The sequence below is a fragment of the Trachemys scripta genome, chromosome 10 (assembly GCF_013100865.1).
Source record: "Trachemys scripta elegans isolate TJP31775 chromosome 10, CAS_Tse_1.0, whole genome shotgun sequence".
Taxonomy (NCBI): domain Eukaryota; kingdom Metazoa; phylum Chordata; order Testudines; family Emydidae; genus Trachemys; species Trachemys scripta.
Genome location: NC_048307.1, coordinates 43,964,805 through 43,983,031, shown reverse-complemented (window position 1 = coordinate 43,983,031; position 18,227 = coordinate 43,964,805). Strand labels below are relative to the sequence as shown.

At 41.3% G+C, this 18,227-nt stretch overlaps 1 protein-coding gene across 7 annotated transcripts in view; it reads right to left on the bottom strand.

Annotated features, from left to right (window-relative positions):
- The window catches only part of MYO9A (myosin IXA), a 455,456-nt gene that overhangs the window by 368,122 nt on the left and 69,107 nt on the right, over positions 1-18,227 (bottom strand). For 5 of the 7 annotated variants that reach the window (XM_034783134.1, XM_034783141.1, XM_034783140.1 and 2 more), the window contains exon 2: positions 10,709-10,830. The exons of 1 other annotated variant lie outside the window; for it this stretch is intronic. The gene's annotated coding sequence lies outside the window, so the exon portion shown is untranslated. Of the gene's footprint in view, positions 1-10,703; positions 10,831-18,227 lie in introns of all 7 variants that reach the window. One more of the 7 variants, XM_034783136.1, reaches the window with a different exon arrangement.

Genomic DNA, 18,227 nt, shown 5'->3' with positions numbered 1-18,227 from the left:
CAGTTCAGGTGGGTTGACTACGTAAGAAGTAGAGTGTCGCCCTGTGCATGGCAACCTAGCGTTCCTCTGGAACAGTATATGTTGCATTTCCTGCTTGTTTGGGAGGCAAACAGGTTCCTAGTGGGGGTCCCTCAGAGAGCAAAAAAACAGTTCACCATGGAGTTGTGTAGTTCCCACTTTTAATAGACAGAGAAGTGTCTGCTGAGAGAGTCCACTAGCACATTCTGGTTTCCCAGTAGATAGTCTGCTGACAGGGTAATCTGATTGCCGATGCACCAGTTCTACTGACTGACCACTTCTGCGCACAGGGAGACGGATCTCACTCCTCCCTGTTTGTTGATGTAAGAGATAGTCATGACCTTGAATGAATGGGAGAAAAGGTTTTGCAAGCCCTTCAAATTGCTCCCAACTCCAGTACATTGATATGCATCCTCGACTCCTCTCAAGATGACCAGATGCCCTGTGCTATATGGTTGTCCTTGTGAGCTCCCCAACCCAACACTATCTGAAGCAGAGATGAGAAAGGGAATGTCGACACATGGAGATTCTTCCACCATAACAGGGATGATATCTCTTTGGCAGGAACAGTCACTAGTGCAGGAGCAGGCAAACTTTTTTGGCCTGAGGGCCACATCAGGTTTCGTAAATTGTATGGAGGGCCGGTTAGGGGAGGGGGTCGTGGGCCGGCCCCCACCTCCTATCTACCCACCCCCCAGGACTCCTGCCCCATCCAACCCGCCCACCCATTCCCTGACAGCCCCTCTGGGACCCCTGCCCCATCCAACCCCCCCACCCATTCCCTGACAGCCCCTCTGGGACCCCTGCCCCATCCAACCCCCCCACCCATTCCCTGACAGCCCCTCTGGGACCTCTGCCCCATTCACACACCCCCACTCCCTGTCCCCTGACCGACCCCGCCCCCCCCATCCAACTCCTCCTCTCATTCTTGACAGCCTCCCCTCCCCGGGACCCCTGCCCCATGCAACCACCCCTTCTCCCTGTCCCCTGACTGCCCCCGGAACTCCTGCCCCTGACTGCCCCCCCATCCACCCCCCCCCCTCCTTCCTGACTGCCCCTCCCAGGACCCCTGCCCCCCTCCCCGACCACCCCAACCCCTATCCACACCCCCGCCCCCTGACCACCACCCTGAACTCCCCTGCCCTCTATCCAACCCCCCCTCTACTCTCTGGCCCCTTACCACGCTGCCTGGAGCACTGGTGGCTGGCGGCGCTACAGCCGGGCCACCCGGCTGGTGCCAGGCCACACCGCCGCCACCACGCAGCACAGAGCACCAGTTCAGGTCAGGCTCTGCAGCTGCGCTGCCCCAGGAGCTCACAGCCCTGCTGCCCAGAGCATTGCGCCGGTGGCAGAGCGAGCGAGCTGAGGCTGCGGGGAAGGGGGGACAGCAGGGGAGGGGGCCAGAGGCTAGCCTCCCAGGCCAGGAGCTTGGGGGCCAGGCAGGACAGTCCCATGGGCCGGATGTGGACCACGAACCATAGTTTGCCCACCTCTGCACTAGTGTTTTCATGGACTGCCAGTTTGGCGAGTACACTGTTTGAAGCCATGCTTGTAGGCAATGAAGATGGAGACTTGGAAATGTTGTGACAGAAGTGCATGAAGCCATATGACCTAGGAGAGAGACAAATGCTGACAGGTACTCTGAGACTGCTTATGACCTGATCTCGGATATTGTTCATACTCTGAAACCTTTCCCTCAGTAGGTAAGCCCTTGCCATGATTGAATTTAAGAACTCCCCAATGAAGTTTAAAGCCTGTGTTGGGGTAAGGATGGATTTTTCAGCATTTATGCTGATCCCCAAAAAAGAGAGGAGTTGCACTGTTGTCAAAGTCGATGCATAGGCCTCTTGGCATGACCAGATGACAAGGAGCCAATCATCAATGTAGGGGAAAATGATGAAACCATAGTGTCTGATATAGGCTGCTTCTACAAAGAACACCTGGATAAAGACTTGGGGCATGGTAGCAGTGCCAAAAGGGAATACTCTATATTGAAAGTGGTTGGAACCCACCTTGAATTTTGAATAGTTCAGGAAGTCATACATAGTTGGCTATTCTGAACTGGAAACTAGAAGAAGAAAAGATTTTCTCTTCCTAATAAATCGAGACACTTGCCCTCATCAGTCAGGGTAGATAGGGAATATTGTTGGCTAGATCTCTCCGTGACAGCCTGGACCACTAAAGAGTTAGGGACAGGGTGAGAAAACAGAAATCCCACCCCTTTGGCTAGGACATAGTACCAATTCTCTGCCCTCTTATGGGTAGAGGCACAGGTAAGCTGGGGTATGCCAGACTGCTCTAGCTGGCTCCAGAATGGCTTCGTTAACAGGGAGCGCCATTTGACTGAAGCAAGTCCAGGAGCTTGTGATGAGGCTCCTGAATCTCTTCAAGAGGAATCTGCAGTTCCCCTGCAATTCTGCAAAGACATTCTTAGAATTGCTTTTGTCATGGCGGAGGGGCATGGGTGGACATATTGGAGTTACTGCCTTATCTGGAGACAAAGATGGCAGTCTCATTAGTTCTAAAGAAACCACTGGATCCAGCGTGTATTCCTCCTCCTCCTCAGTTGGATCAAGGAGCAGTTCCAGGTACTCTCTCAAAGGCAAGGGAATGGGTAACTCCCTAGCAGACTGGACCAACTTTGAGGATGGAACTAGTCCCATGGCCACCAATATGGCCAACAGAATAGATTGAATGGTGGTCGTGGAGGTCCCCATGGCATGGGGTACCAAGAGTTCCGAGGTACTAAGATGTAGGTTGGTGCCAAGCTGGCCCAGGCCAGGGGGGAGGGATAGCTCAGTGGTTTGAGCATTGGCCTATTAAACCCAGGGTTGTGAGTTCAATCCTTGAGAGGGCCATTTAGGGATCTGGGGCAAAAATCTGTCTGGGGATTGGTCCTACTTTGAGAAGGGGGTTGGACTGATGACCTCCTGAGGTCCCTTCCAACCCTGATAATCTATTATTCTGACCAGGAAAGTGTATTTTGGAGGAGGGAGTAATGGTTCATTGGACAGTTCAGAATCTCCCAATAAGGAGAAAACTGATTCTGGATCCATCAGTAACATCAACGATGCCACTAGAGGGAAGTAATAGCCCGAAGATAGAATGGGAGACCAACTCCTCCCAAAGGTTGGCTCTCCTGGTGGAGGGAGGGACCCAAAGGAGTAAGAACTCCAGATCTGGGACAGCGAAGATGTCCTCAGGTAGAGCATGTGTCTTGGCTCTTCCTGAAGTGAGAGGGATTCTGTCCACCCAACCCTCAATAGAGACAGTCTGTGCCACAGCCACTGAAGACAAAGACAGTACTAGAGATAACAGATGCTCTCAGTGATCAGTCTTCGTTGGTGGTGGCAGATCCCAGGGTTTGTGTTTGGGATGAACTAGAAGCACTAGAAGCTGGCAAACTGATATCTGGTGCTGGTGGAGCCCTAGACTTGTGAGCTTTTTTATCATGCCGCTGAGACTTAGAACATTCCAAGTCTGAGCTCAGAGACTTGTTCAGTTTAGACAGGACTTGAATCCATATTCTACAAAGTGGATTTGGAGGAAGATTTAGTCTCATGTTTATAAGCATGTTCCTTGCTCTCCAGACAAGACCCTGCCAAGGGATCTGTGGGGATACGTTCTCTTGGTCCTGAGTTGGACCTCATAGCAGGAAGCGCAATCCTTGCTGAGTCATGGGAGTCTCCCAGCCCAGGTCTGATTGCGGCCTCAAGGCCTATTCCATTAGGTGCTTCCTACAGTGAAATTCCCACCCCTTCCTGGGTACTACTAGGGAACAAATAGCAGATATTGCTCCTTGCCACATGTGGGAACCCCTGAGGCAGTACAGGCAGCAGCAGTGGTAGTCGCTGAACAAGAAGGATCACAAGTAGTAAGCACAAACTTGAAGCCCAAAGTCCTGAACAGAGTCCCCAAAACGGGACATGTGGGGGGAATGAGGGAGGGCTCCGCATGCCAGGGAGGCTATAAAACACTAAAAAACTCTCAGATAAAACTTTTAAACTCAAAAACTCTTACAAACTATTTACAAAGACCTAAATATATGTTCACAGATAAAGAAATAAAGCCAGCACTTTGGACACTGAAGGTTCCTACCTGGACTATCTGGCAGTGAGAAGGAACTAGAAATGTGGTCAGTCTACCTCACCTTTTATCTCCTCAGTCGGAGGCACAAGGTGAACCAGCACACATGTGTGGACCAAAGGACACTGCTTTCGAAATTCTCCAGTTCTGGGCACATGCATACACAATGGAATACACATAGGGACCAGCACTCGAAGAAGAATTACTATTATTAACATCAATTAAAGCAATGCACATAAAATCCAATGTCCTGCTGTGAAAATTTAACCAGAAAAACTGCCTATGTAAAAATCACAGAAACAAAGGAATCTCAAGAGTTCATCTAGTCCATCTCCTCGCATAGAGTCAGGATTAGTCCTTTTAAAAATAATTAATTATTGGGGGTATATGGAAGGACAACAGTATGGTATTTTCTGTATTCCAAATCTAACACACTGTATGCTAATATAAGCATCAAACACATTTTTGCCATATTAATTCCTCTTGAAGACTTCCGCATTGTCTCTTAATAAAATGCTCCATGTGAACACAATAGTCTCATTGATGATGCAAACAAATGACTAAAATATTTGACCTTTAAGAATATAACAGCAAGAGTAACACATCACTCACTTTGGGACCCTAAGAACATAGAATTATGCAACCTCAACAGTATGTACTAAGGCTGAAATTCCATTGCAGGGCTCAAACCATAGAAAAGTGTTTAAAATGTGTGTGTCACTCAATTTGTGACAGCAGAACCCCAATGGGTCTGTTTATGCTTACTTTCAGTGAAATTTTTGTTTGGAATCATAGAATATTAGGTTTGGAGGGGACCTCAGGAGGTCATCTAGTCCAACCCTCAAAGCAGGACCAATCCCCAGACAGATTTTTACCCCAGTTCCCTAAATGGCCCCTCTCAAGGATTGAACTCACAACCCTGGGTTTAGGAGGCCAATGCTCAAACCACTGAGCTATCCCTCCCCCCTTTGTGGGATTTCAGTCTAGTATACACATTACTTGCTTAACTTTTAAAAAAAAAAATAGAGAGAGAGACTGACTTGTATTTGGTTTTATTTAAAAACACCTATTTCACTGCTTTAAAACACAGCTTTGGGAGTGAAATGTGGGTTGGCATAAATGAGAGATGGTATTGATTCTGACCACTGAGATATCACACAGAATCCAAAACCCTGCAAATAGTGCAGAAATATATAAAAACTTGTGAGCATAATTTAAAGGTCATAATATCATCCCCCAAAAGAGTTGACATTTTTAGACTGTTTCATGGCACAGCTAGCAACATCACTGATAACAGCAGTAGCATCTACACCAACTTTGCCTATAGTAAGGGACAGAGGAGAGAAGAGATTTTCCCTACATGTAAATCAATCAGGTTTCCTCAACAGAGCATTCATCTGGACCAATGAGTTTCCCACGGCTGAGTGCTGTGGTGTTCCAGCATAGATTTTCTGACCACTTCTTTAGCACCCCTCACCCTGAGCAGGCAGAGTGCTGAAGTCTATAAAGCTGCCCAGAAGCACAGCCCCCTCACCCTTTCCCATCCCGAAGCCCACCCAATCTGGAGAGGGAGCACTGATGAGAGATGGGTCACAGAAGTAGTAGATCAAAAGATCTAAAGAACATACTGTCTGCCCTGAACATGAAGGGAGCTCAAAAAAATCCTGAGTTCCTAACACTGGCTAATCAGCAAGGAACTAGGTAGCAAAGCATGATGGAATCACCCCCTGAAAACTGTAATTAAAAGTTTCTATAGCCTCCCAGTGAGCAGCCATGGGCTTTACTGTAAGAAGCCCTTTTTCCTGCCCCAAGAGAGGCGGACCACTCTCTGTCTTGGCCTGTTCCAACTGGTCTCAAATAGAGATGTACAAAACCGGTCTTTTTAATATGTGAAAATGTTTGCGCAAATATTTTGATTTTGTTCAGTTTTTTAACCATATTTGTATTTTGATAAAAATTTCCATGGAGCGGGGGTTGGGGGGGGTCAGGGTGGTAGAGAGGATGCATGTATGTTTTAAAAAAAAAAGCAAACTGGAAAAAGCCCTACTGTTTCACTTCCTCTCATACTTTTGTCCATTGGAAAAAGTGTAAGAGGAAGTGGAAGAAAAAAAGTCAACTCTCACTATTTTTCCCCCACTGAGGGGAAGTCAAAGTATTACACTCTCTCACTTTAAAAAAAAAAAACGTTGGAGGCTTTTTGGATTGGCTGTGCAATCTCAATTCAGCCTCCTTGAGCACTGCGGTACAATCTTTAATCAGATGATCACAAACTTTTTTTCTCCGCTTCAAAAAGTGCACAGGATGGATGGTGCTCTGGGAACGAAACAGGATTGTGTAGTGAATGATGTTATCTGTAGGACCCTGACTCAAACTCAAAGTTGGAAGGTGTGTGATGAATGAGGCAGGGGATTGCAGGAAGAGAAAGGCTGGTTTTGTGATCAGGGCAGTTTGAATGCCATCCCAGATTACTGGTTTCTATCCTTGCCTCTGCCAGAGTTCCTGTGTGCTGCTGGGCAAGTCACAAACCAAAATGTGCACAGGCGGCCACTGTGTGTTCCTCATTTTCTAGGTATCAGCTTGAGACACACATGCAAATCAGACCTCAGAATTCTGAGAACTCACAAATGCAACAGAGATCAATGGGAGCTCTGCTCCAAAACATGTAAGTGCTGTAAAATCCCAAGTACTCTGAAAAATCAGGCCCAAGATATCAAAAGTGTTAACTAATTTTGGGTGCCCAATTTGAAACAATGTCGGTTTTATTCTCTGTGCCTTCATTCCCTTTGGTAAAATGAGGCTAACCCTATCAGCTTGCCCTACCGGGGTGTAGAGATGATGAAATCATTAATGTTTGTAATGAACTAAGATGCTACAATGAGAACTTCATAAAAAAGCCAAAGAAAATTAATAATTCTGTATTCAGGGCAGGCAGGATCTGGATGGTGTGCAGTGAATACTGCATGGAACCACAAACACTGAATGATGAGGATCACAAAATATTGAATAGCTGCTCATTCAGTGATCAGTGTCCCGTATGCTGAATGAGGCAGAGGTCCTGTGGAAAAAATTGTATATGATCACGTCATTCAAGACTTATAATATATACGCACAAGGGGCCACCTTAATTTTGATGTTTTCTAACTTTTGAGTGCTTGACTTTACCAGCTTAATGTTCTTTTAATGTAGTTTAGGCGATATATAATTGTAATGAAGAAGGTTTATCCCAATGTCTGATACAGATGTTCAGTTCCACAGAGGATAAAAAAAATTATGGAGGAAAAACTCCTTGCATAAACATTTAGGAATTGAGACCTGTGAACCTCAAAGAATGAAATAAGACAGTGTCCTCTGTATGAACCTCTCCTGCAGATGACTTCAAAAGTAGGAAGAGAGATCCCAGCCATGGATGGAGAGTGAAGATACTTATTTTAAAGTTAAAGACAACAATATATACACCTTTCCTTTATCTCCACCTTCAGGGCAGGACAAAGCAAGTCTGAAAGCACGCACACAGACTGAAAGGAAGAATGCATTGTGAAGGAAGCTACAGGAGTTCCAGAAAATATCTCCCATTTAATGGTTTCCGTAATCACACTTCAGAAATATTTCTGACTCAGTGGTAAAATTAGTAGTCTAAAGGATATTTTCCTATTATCTTATCAAATAAATGTCTACTGTCATTTTACTTCAGAATCATGGACTGCACACAAATCCATACTACTTATTGCCTGAAAAAGTAAAGGGTTTAAAATAAATCTTACACATTCAACATTATACTTTTGTACTACACAGTTGGTGCCCACATGTAATTTTTCAATGAAGTAATGACTTAATGGGATTTTAATTTTGTTTATTTCTGCAATGTGAATTTCAATCCTTTCTGACTAATTGAACAGCTGCTGGTAACTAAAGTAGAATCTGCTTTTTGATAACAGTACCCCTCAACTATAGTCAGAGTAAAGGATCTTTATAAAAATGAATGTTCTCTATTGTGTTTTTAAGAATCTTTTTAAAGGATCTTCAGCTGATCCTCTTGGCAGTACAACAACCCTTGACAAATCTATTTAGGCCTGATTCCACAGTCCATTCCTATTCAAAGCACGTGTTTAAAATAACCGCTAGGCGTAGAGAGTACTAGGTCAAAAGGAGACTTCTCCCATCAACCTACCTACCCCCTCTTGGGGCGGTGGAATACCTATGTCTACAGGAAAATCCCGCGCGTCCCTGTAGGTAATGTTTTCAACTGAAGTGCTACAGTGGAGCCACTGCAGTATTTTAAGTGAAGACAAGCCCCTAATGTGTATGTTAAGAATTAACATACTAGGTAAATACTGTGGCAGAGCACTGCCTATGAACACTAATAGTGCTCAGACTCAGGAGGGAAGGGAGCATCTCAGGAGCTCTACAACAGATAGGGAAAGGGAACCTCTTATGTTTAGAGCTCAGGAGCTTTACAGGACTTTAGGGACAAGGTACCTCTAACCCTGCAGAGCTCAAGAACTTCAAGGAACAAAGAGAAAGGGAATGAAGCCACAACCACACATGCTACGCACTCTAATTCAGCCCCGAAAGCATTCATGTCAAGTCAGACAAATCTGGCTAGTCATGTATTGAGTGGCATGTGGAAGGATACAGTAGAGTACTCTGGTACTGTATTAGTCTGAACACAGTGAATCTCTAATTTTTAAGTGTCATCTAAAATAAATGATAGTAAAATGAAAATTATAGTTTTTATGGGGACAATATTTTATGATTTCTTCATAAAAATGCATTATATTGATACATATGAAAACACTATCAAAGAATCATAGAATATCAGGGTTGGAAGGGACCTCAAGAGGTCATCTAGTCCAATCCCCTGCTCAAAGCAGGACCAATTCCCAACTAAATCATCCCAGCTAGGGCTTTGTCAAGCCAGGCCTTAAAAACCTCCAAGGAAGGAGACTCCACCACCTCCTTAGGTAACACATTCCAGTGTTTCACCACCCTCTTAGTGAAATAGTTTTTCTTAATATCCAACCTGGACCTCCCCCACTGCAACTTGAGACCACTGCTCCTTGTTCTGTCATCTGCCACCACTGAGAACAGCCGAGCTCCATCCTCTTTGGAACCCCTCTTCAGGTAGTTGAAGGCTGCTATCAAATCCCCCCTCATTCTTCTCTTCTGCAGATTAAACAATCCCAGTCCCCTCAGCCTCTCCTCATAAGTCATGTGCTCCAGACCCCTAATCATTTTTGTTGCCCTCCATTGGACTCTTTCCAATTTTTCCACATCCTTCTTGTACTGCGGGGCCCAAAACTGGACACAGTATTCCAGATGAGGCCTCACCAATGTCGAATAAAGGGGAACGATCACATTCCTCGACCTGCTGGCAATGCCCCTACTTATACAACCCAAAATGCCGTTAGCCTTCTTGGCAACAAGAGCACACTGTTGACTCATATCCAGCTTCTCGTCCACTGTGACCCCTAGGTCGTTTTCTGCAGAACTGCTACCTAGCCATTTGGAGGCAAACACGATCAAAGAAGGCAGCTAAAATGGGTAAGAATTGCTTTCTAGATTTCTATTTTCACACACTATTGGCTGGATATAGATTTTTCTTTTAACTTCTCTATCAGACAGAGGTAGTCTTTTCTACAATTTTATTAAAGAGTTCCAAAATTTCTACTATTTACATTTCATTAGCCTGATTCTCAGTATGCAGGCCACCTTCTTAGGATAATTCAATCTATTTTATATAAACAAATGAACAAACTATTGGATTTCTTGTATTGTCCGCAAAAGACTACAGCAATAATTATTAACACAAATAAACAACGCTACAAATGGTGAAACAATACATACAAAATGGCTACACAAAATTTACTCCACAAAAGGTTACTGAGATTTAAGAAATCAGGTCAAGTGATCTCTTGTTAATTTCAAATCCTTTAACTATGATCTTTGATATAACCAACAAATTAACCAGTGGAATTCGGCACTGCTTGGATAAGATCAAACAATTTTACCGTAAAATAGATGCTCTCTCATTTACCCTGATATTACAGATCTTTCTCATTTATAATCCATAGTGAAAAGGGTACATTTTCAAACCTCTCTAATGATAAAGTTCTCTAAACTGTATCTTTGTTACAATCATTATTAGAATTAAACAAAATATTTCAGTGCTCCCAACTCATGATTTTATTTTGTCTTGTAATAATTGGTGCTATTCTTAAACCCCCAGCTTCCTGGAGTTGTGTGAATACATGAAAATCTCAGCTTTCATTTTTAAAGTATGTTTCTAGCCCTCATGGATGTAGAGAAAAGCATGAAAATGTGTACCCCTAAAGGCTAGAAAACCACAAGGCAAATAAAAACAATCCAAAATGTAATTTAAAAAAAAAATTATTTTAAAGTCAATTGTAATTTTTTGGAGCCTGACTCAGGTTTTTTGAACATTTGGGGCTGGCAATACTGACATTAACACATCTAGCTTACAAAATAGCTGGCTCTCCAAAACACTTTTCTTGTATCAGATTCTCTGAGTGCTACTTTCTTATTTCTTTAACATATGTATAGTAATCAAAATCATCAGTTAAACAAATTTATACTCTTACGGTACCCTCCAACTCTTCTGTCTCTGTTCTGATCATTTCCCAGTCTTCACCATGCAGTGAAATTAGCTGCACTCCCATCAATGAAGTTGCTGATATATTTTCCTTGTGGACTCTCTGATACTGATAACTTTCACCAAAAAAAAAAAAAAAAAAATCAGCAACCCCAGCACCAATTTTATGTATAAAGCTTTCCTTCTTTTCAACTTCTTTGCAAATACCAGTTCCAAGCTCTGTCTCTCTCTCATGACACTTCTTACTTCCACAATATGCAACAACTTGGCTCCAGCACAATACAGCTTTTTATTAAATCCTTCAGCTGTTCATAAAGAATTAAACATCTGCACATTACCATTGAAGGCAGCTCTCAATTAACTGTGAAATAAACATGCGTTTTTGTCTCAGCCTCACTATCACTTTCTGCTCTCTCCAGTTTGCACTGTAGATTGAAATAGGAAGGCAAATTATTTCATGAAACAGAACCACCAGAAAAAAACTGAAAGGCAAGCCAGCCCTCAGCAGCGTAGTCCATTAAATAGCTGCAGTCTTGTCAGCTGCTCAAGGCTGGAGTAAAATCTTATACTGAAAGGAAGGAGGAGATGACATCATACACTATCCTTTCTTCCTAGCAAGATCCACCCACTTCACCCGAGCTCAGTACTATAAATCGCATAGTGTATTTCTACACCGTTGACAGTGTACAATAAAATAAGAAAAAAATTATAGAAAATTGCTTTGCAAGAAAACACCTGGGTGATGCTCTAAATTTTAGTGTATTAAGTGAATTTGAACAATTTTCTTAATATTAAACATATACCTAAGAAGTATCTGCAAAACTACATGTGCTCAATATGTCCCAACCTACAAGCCTTAATTTAACCACTTTTAAATACTTATTGAGCAACTTCAAAACCCTAAAGAATAACAATCCCAAAACAGTTTGTTACATGGGGGGGTAAGGAGGGAGCTTATAAAAAAAGATTCTAGAGGTTCACTCACCATCATGAACCAAGCTTTCTTGGAAACTTTTAAACTGGTAATTCTCTTTTATTCCCCAAAGCCTCACCCTTTGCATAACACCACGCAAGGCTATTAAGTGGAGTATGATAAACATGGTTGCATGCTTTTCACAGCTCCCTTCATATCAAGCGAACAAACATTTGTTACAATTAGTAATCAAATGCAAACAAATCGCACGGTTACTCATCCTCTTAGAATAGATTATCTGTTTCAGCAAGCCGTCCAACAGAATCCACCTCCTTTTTGAGAGGGGCTTTCAAAATGCTTTAAAATGTAGTTTACTTCATGATAGCTTTCACAACTAGTTAATTCTGGAATGGATTAAACATATATCATATGATCAGTTAACCTACAGGTTAAGGCATAGCACCACTTATTTACATTTTAGAGCGTTTATCCCCCAAAATTTTTCAGATGTGAATTCAAACCAAAAATCAACATCTGCCTGGTTAAGAGCCCAACAGTTGTTTTCATTTTTTACAAACCAAATGTAACTTTAAAAAATGCACTTGAAAAAGGTTATTTACCGAAAGTCATTGAGTTTAGTGCTGTACAAGACAATCTGGGACTTCACCAAGGAGATTATAATCTACATAGAGGGACAACATGAAATGCATTGAGAAACAGAGGCAGGTTCTACCTTCCAACCTTTTCCTCCAAAACAAAAGGTTACAAAAACCATCAAACCTTGGAAATTAATACAAATTTAAAGTGTATTTCTATTCTGGAAAGTAACTATGTAGAAATAGCAATTTCTTAGTCAATTAGTTCTGATCCCTGCTTATATTCAGTCATATATGCTAACTTTAAAGACAAAAATAAGTTTTCCCTGAATGGACTAGACAGCCAACAAAGCAATCTGGATTCTAATCTCCTCCCTACACATAAATTAAATAGTTAACTAAATTCCACTTGAAAGTCAAATTCCAGACTATTTTATAGTTGTACTACCTGAGGACAGAATCTGGCTTGCAGAATCTTTTTGACTGGCAATGAAACATTAACAGGAAATTAAAAAAAAAAAAAAAAAAAAAAAATCATACTGCTACTTGTAAACTGAGCAGACAAACATGGAATCTCACAATGTCATTTTTACAGTCTCTTTTCAGAGTAGAACCACACTGAAAGGCCATGTAGAAAAGTTCTTGTTTAGCTAAAATTGCAACACAGGTACTACAGATGGTACTGTAGTAACCAGCTCACATTACACTGCTCTACAGCCAAAATGCTTCTGAAATAAATGTAGGCAACCTTTACTAATTCTGGGTCACTGAAAACGAAAATGATGCTTAAAATTGTTGATTGGCTCTAGTTTTCAAGATATGCTATTGGGTCAGTATATACGACCCTTGACTTGGGAATGGCGGAGGATAAGTGAGTTATAAAGGGAAGGGATCTCAATTTAAACCAGAAATGACTAAAATACATCTTTGACTGGATCTATGAATAAATCTATGACTGGGTTTGGACAGTACTTGCTTTTTAGGCAAAACAATGAATGATGCAATATGAAGCTGGTATTGCATCATACATGATATGAACTGTATCATGTTATTCCTAGAAGTCATGGATGATGCAATCATAACGAAGCTTACATCACTCTGCTGAACAAATTGCCCTATATCAGCTCTAGAAATCATACAGCGTCGTGCTCTCTTATTTGTCAGTGTTTGATTTTGCAGAAGGACACATTTCTGTTTAGCCAAAGTGAGCAGAGATGCCTTGTACTTGTGTGAACAGTGCAGATAACTTCTGCTATGTTTGTGGTGAAGTGACTTTTGCATAACAAAAGTGCAGTATAACCATTATGGTTAAGAAAGCCTATCACCTTTATTTTGGCTGCAAAATGGGAGATCAGGACAAGACGTGGGCCCCACACATATGCTGCAACACTTGTGCAACAAATCTTCACCAGTGGTTGAACAGGAAAAGGAAATCTATCCCTTTTGCAGTGCCAATGATTTGGAGAGAGCCAACAGATCATACCAGCAATTGTTACTTCTGCATGGTGCCTCCAGTTGGGAAAGGTGTGTCAAAGAAGAAAAAGTGGACTGTGCATTATCCAAACATTCCATCAGCTATATGCCCAGTATCCCACGGAGAAGGACTGCCGGTTCCTGATGCACCAGAATCATTCTCACTTGAGTCAGACGAGGAAGAGGATGAAACTTCTGGTCCTGAACCATCAATGTCAGAGGACCCACATTTTCTTCCATCCTTGTCCTCTGAACCACACCTCATAACAAAAGGTGAACTGAATGACCTTGTCAGGGACTTGGAACTACCCAAGAGTAAAGCAGAGCTTCTTGGGCTCCAGACTACAGCAGTGGAATCTCCTGGCAGGTGATGTTAGGGTTTCCATGTTCCGTGACCGTCAAAAGGATCTTGTCCCATTCTTCTTCATGGAAGGTGATCTTGTAGCCTGCAACAACATCGATGGTGTGATGGCAGCCCTCAACATCGTTCATGATCCAGATGAGTGGAGACTGTTCATTGATTCATCGAAGATGAGTCTTAAAGCTGTTTTACTGCATAATGGCAATGTTTTGCCATCAATTCCAGTTGGTCATGCAGTCCATATGAAGGAAACCTATGACAACATGAAACAACTTTTGAGGTGCATAAACTATGACCAACATCAGTGGCAGCTTTGTGGCGATTTGAAGGTTGTTGCTCTATTGCTTGGTCTGCAGACCGGATACACAAAGTACTGCTGTTTTCTCTGGGAATGGGATAGTCGTGCAAGAGATTCCCACTACATCAAGAAAGATTGGCCACTCCGACAGTCATTGGAGCCTGGGAGGAAAAGTGTTCAGCATCCACCACTCGTTGAATCAAGGAAGATTTTGTCACCACCCTTACACATCAAACTGGGTCTGATGAAGAACTTTGTCAAGGCCATTGACAAAACACAAGCAGCTTTCAAGTACCTCCGTGGAAAATTTCCAAGGTTAAATGAAGCTAAGATAAAGGAAGGTGTCTTTGTTGGTCCTCAGTTTCGTGAACTTCTTCGAGATGATGCATTTGACCATGCACTGCGTGGCAAGGAAAAGACGGCATGGAAAGCCTTCCAGTTAGTGGCAATAAATTTTCTTAGAAACAAGAAGGCAGACAACTACAGGTTGTTGGTGGGAAAACCTCCTCAAGGCATTCAAAAGCCTTGGTTGCAACATGTCACTAAAGATACATTTTTTGCACTCTCATCTAGATTTTTTTCCAGCAAACTGCGGAGCAGTGAGCAACGAGCATGGCGAGCGATTTCATCAGGACATTGCAACAATGGAGAAACGCTATCAGGGCAAATGGAGCCCATCAATGCTTTCAGACTATTGCTGGACAGTGACAAGAGATGCTCCATTTAATCAATACAAGAGACAAGCCAAGAAGCGCCGAGTAGACACTGACTAGGACTAAACTATGTACATAATAGTTTATTGCCTTTTGTTTCATAATACATTTTATTTATATAACCCTTTTGCTGATTTTTAAAGTGTTACATAAACAGGACAGGTGAAATATTATCATGTGAAGCAACCATAAACACATGAAAAGACCTAGGTTTACAATTTATGATTAAAATTCTCTACTATCTACACAATATACATAGACATAAAATGTAAAAACATAAATATCTTAGAAACAGTAGCCAATCAGTTGTTTTAATTGTCCTATTTGAATTCAGCACATCAAAATACATAATAAATAGCACATTTTATCTCTGAAGCAGACGACTTCTCAAAAATTGTAGACCAGTGTTATTACAGTGAGAAGGGGGAGAGGAACTTAGCCCACTATGAGGGCCAACATGCAGCTCATTTCTAGAAATCCCAGGGGAGCATCTAGTCCATGATTGATAACAGTAACTAGTTCACATTCTTGTAAGAGTGGGAGGAAGCATCTAGACTAGAATATAATAAACCAGATCAGAAGGATGAGTTTTCAAGTCAATCTCTCTAGTATGAAGGAATCTGAATGTTTTAAGATATTAAATTGTCAAACTTAAGAAAAAGTCATTTAGAATGTATTGCCAAAACATTCTATGCACTTATGGCCCAATTCAGCAAAAGATAATTCATCTAGCTACCACATATGGCAGCAGACACTGAAAAAAAGTTGGCTTGTGTGGCACAGAAGTCAGATACTTTTACTAAATCTGGCACTTGCAGAAAAAAAATTGTTCTAAATACAGGGATGTATGATGATATACAAAGAGTGGCACAAACAATGGATTAAATACATCTTTTGTGATAAATCCAAGCATGTCAAGGAAAAATCCTGCAACCTTAAAAGGACACTGTCAAGTAAGCAAGCATCATGCGACAACAGGATGTCTATTAAACTCTAAAGTACTGTGTCTTTGATGCATGGTAAAGTCTGAGGCTAAAGGCAGACTTTTTCTAGCATCCCAAGAAGCTAGAAACTCCCCAAGTATCACAGATGCCAACTTCGCTAAAAATCTTTACCAGAGCAAAATGGCCTTGTTAGCTGTTTTAGCAGAGCGGCCACGGACTGCACAGGCCATGAATATTCAATTACTCTCAATAATTAGTGGTCCTCACAGAACTAAGCTGAGGCAGATTGGTAGGACAGTACTGGGAACTTCCACTGCTCATCTGCACCTATTATGTAAAGCACAGGCTTCAAGGTATAGTGATATTCTAGCATATTACATAGGCACTAAATTTCACTCGGAAGGAAAAAAATGCTTTTTGCACCTCAGCAAAAAAACTAGTCCATCATTACAATCAATTAAAGTTTTTTTTCTTTTAACTGATCTATGCTAATTCTGAAAAATAAAATTGGGAGGAATATTTTCTGAAAGTGGTATTATAAACATAGATGCAATCCTTACTCATGCAAACAGCTCCAGGGTGTACAAAAACATACATCTAAGAAGGTTCTTTAGCACTCATAAAATATGTAACAGGTGACTTGATAGAAAGAAGCCTGCGTTATCTTTAAAAGTCTAGTTGAAAAATTTGACTAGGGAAATATTCAGATACCCACAAAGATTAATATTAAACCCAACAAAAGATTAGATTGAGAACTTTTATATATATATTTAGAAAAACAGGTTCCTACTTTAAAATGTCATTCATAGGGTGGGAACCACTTATGTAATACAGTTAACGTTTGACCTGCATGGCTGGATTTATTTATCTTTTTATGTATTAACTCATCCTATGGCAATGATATAAAAACAAAAAACAAAAAATTAAAAATCAAGTCTTCCTCGCAAGCATTCAGTCTCTGAGACAAATAAGTAAATGGTCACTATTATTAATCTGGGCACGTAGGCAAAATATGAAAGGAAAATGTAAGACTTGTCCCCGTCCCCCCTTTTTATGTTTACATATGGAAAAATATTAAATATAATTAGTATAGCAATACACAATCATCTAGTAGAAAGAATAACAATCTGATCTCAAAAATGAGAAAAGACCCTCCTTCTTCTACACTTCACTCACTTCTATTAGTAGTAGTCACACAATAAAAGAACTATCTACTTTTAAACTATCCTGCATGTGGAAATTGAGCATAAAAGCATGAGTACAAACTGCAACCACATAAACTTTATTATATACTATATAGTGCATAATAGAAATGGTTTTAACCAGAGCCATTATAAACTGCAGAATTCACCACCTGCAACAGGAATCTGCTCTAGTATGTTTGCTTTCATTAAAAATAATTTCTAGCTAATTCTAGAAAGTTGACAATGTGACCTGAGTGTAAATTGATGTAGCATTGATTTCCTGTGTCTGCTAAGAGTCTGAAACCATAACACAGAAATATGTATTGCTCCGCTGATTTCGATAGACTGTGGAGTCTGAAATCTACAGGTGACAATTTAAATTTTAATATTGCTAATTTCATTCCTGATCCAGCTATGTTTATTCTATAAATACTAATTATCTTGCAAACCCCCTGTACTAAAAGCACCAACTGCCCAACCTCTTAAACACCAAAACCTCTTAAACACGGTCCACAAAAATTAATAAAACACAGAAATGTGGGGACAATTATACATAGGATCTATTCTACTGAGTGTATTTCTCATTTTTACAGTTCAACATTATCTTTAAAATGTTATCGAAAGCTGCTGCAGAATTTCCAACCTGCCACAGAATTTGGTTTCAGCTTGCCAGAGTATGCAGGGCCTTGGTGGACACAAGCTTGTTTTTAACAGGTATTTCTTTACTAATGTCCACTGATGTTACTAACTCAACATTTATTATTAAGAACATTTATTGTGTTAGAGTGTAGAGGTCTTCTGGGCCAGGGTCCCATTTTGCTAGGTGCTCTACAAGCATGCAGAGGATAAGAGACCCTGACCAAGAGTTTACAATGTTTATGCTCTATGCAGGCAATTCATGAATAGCACATGGGCTTCAAAAGGGCTCTACTATTCTGGACCTTTTTTGTGCATAGAAAATGTATTTATTAAAAGATCTATTTTAATTAGGTTAGTTTTCTACTGTTAATATTTAATATTTAAAACCCAGC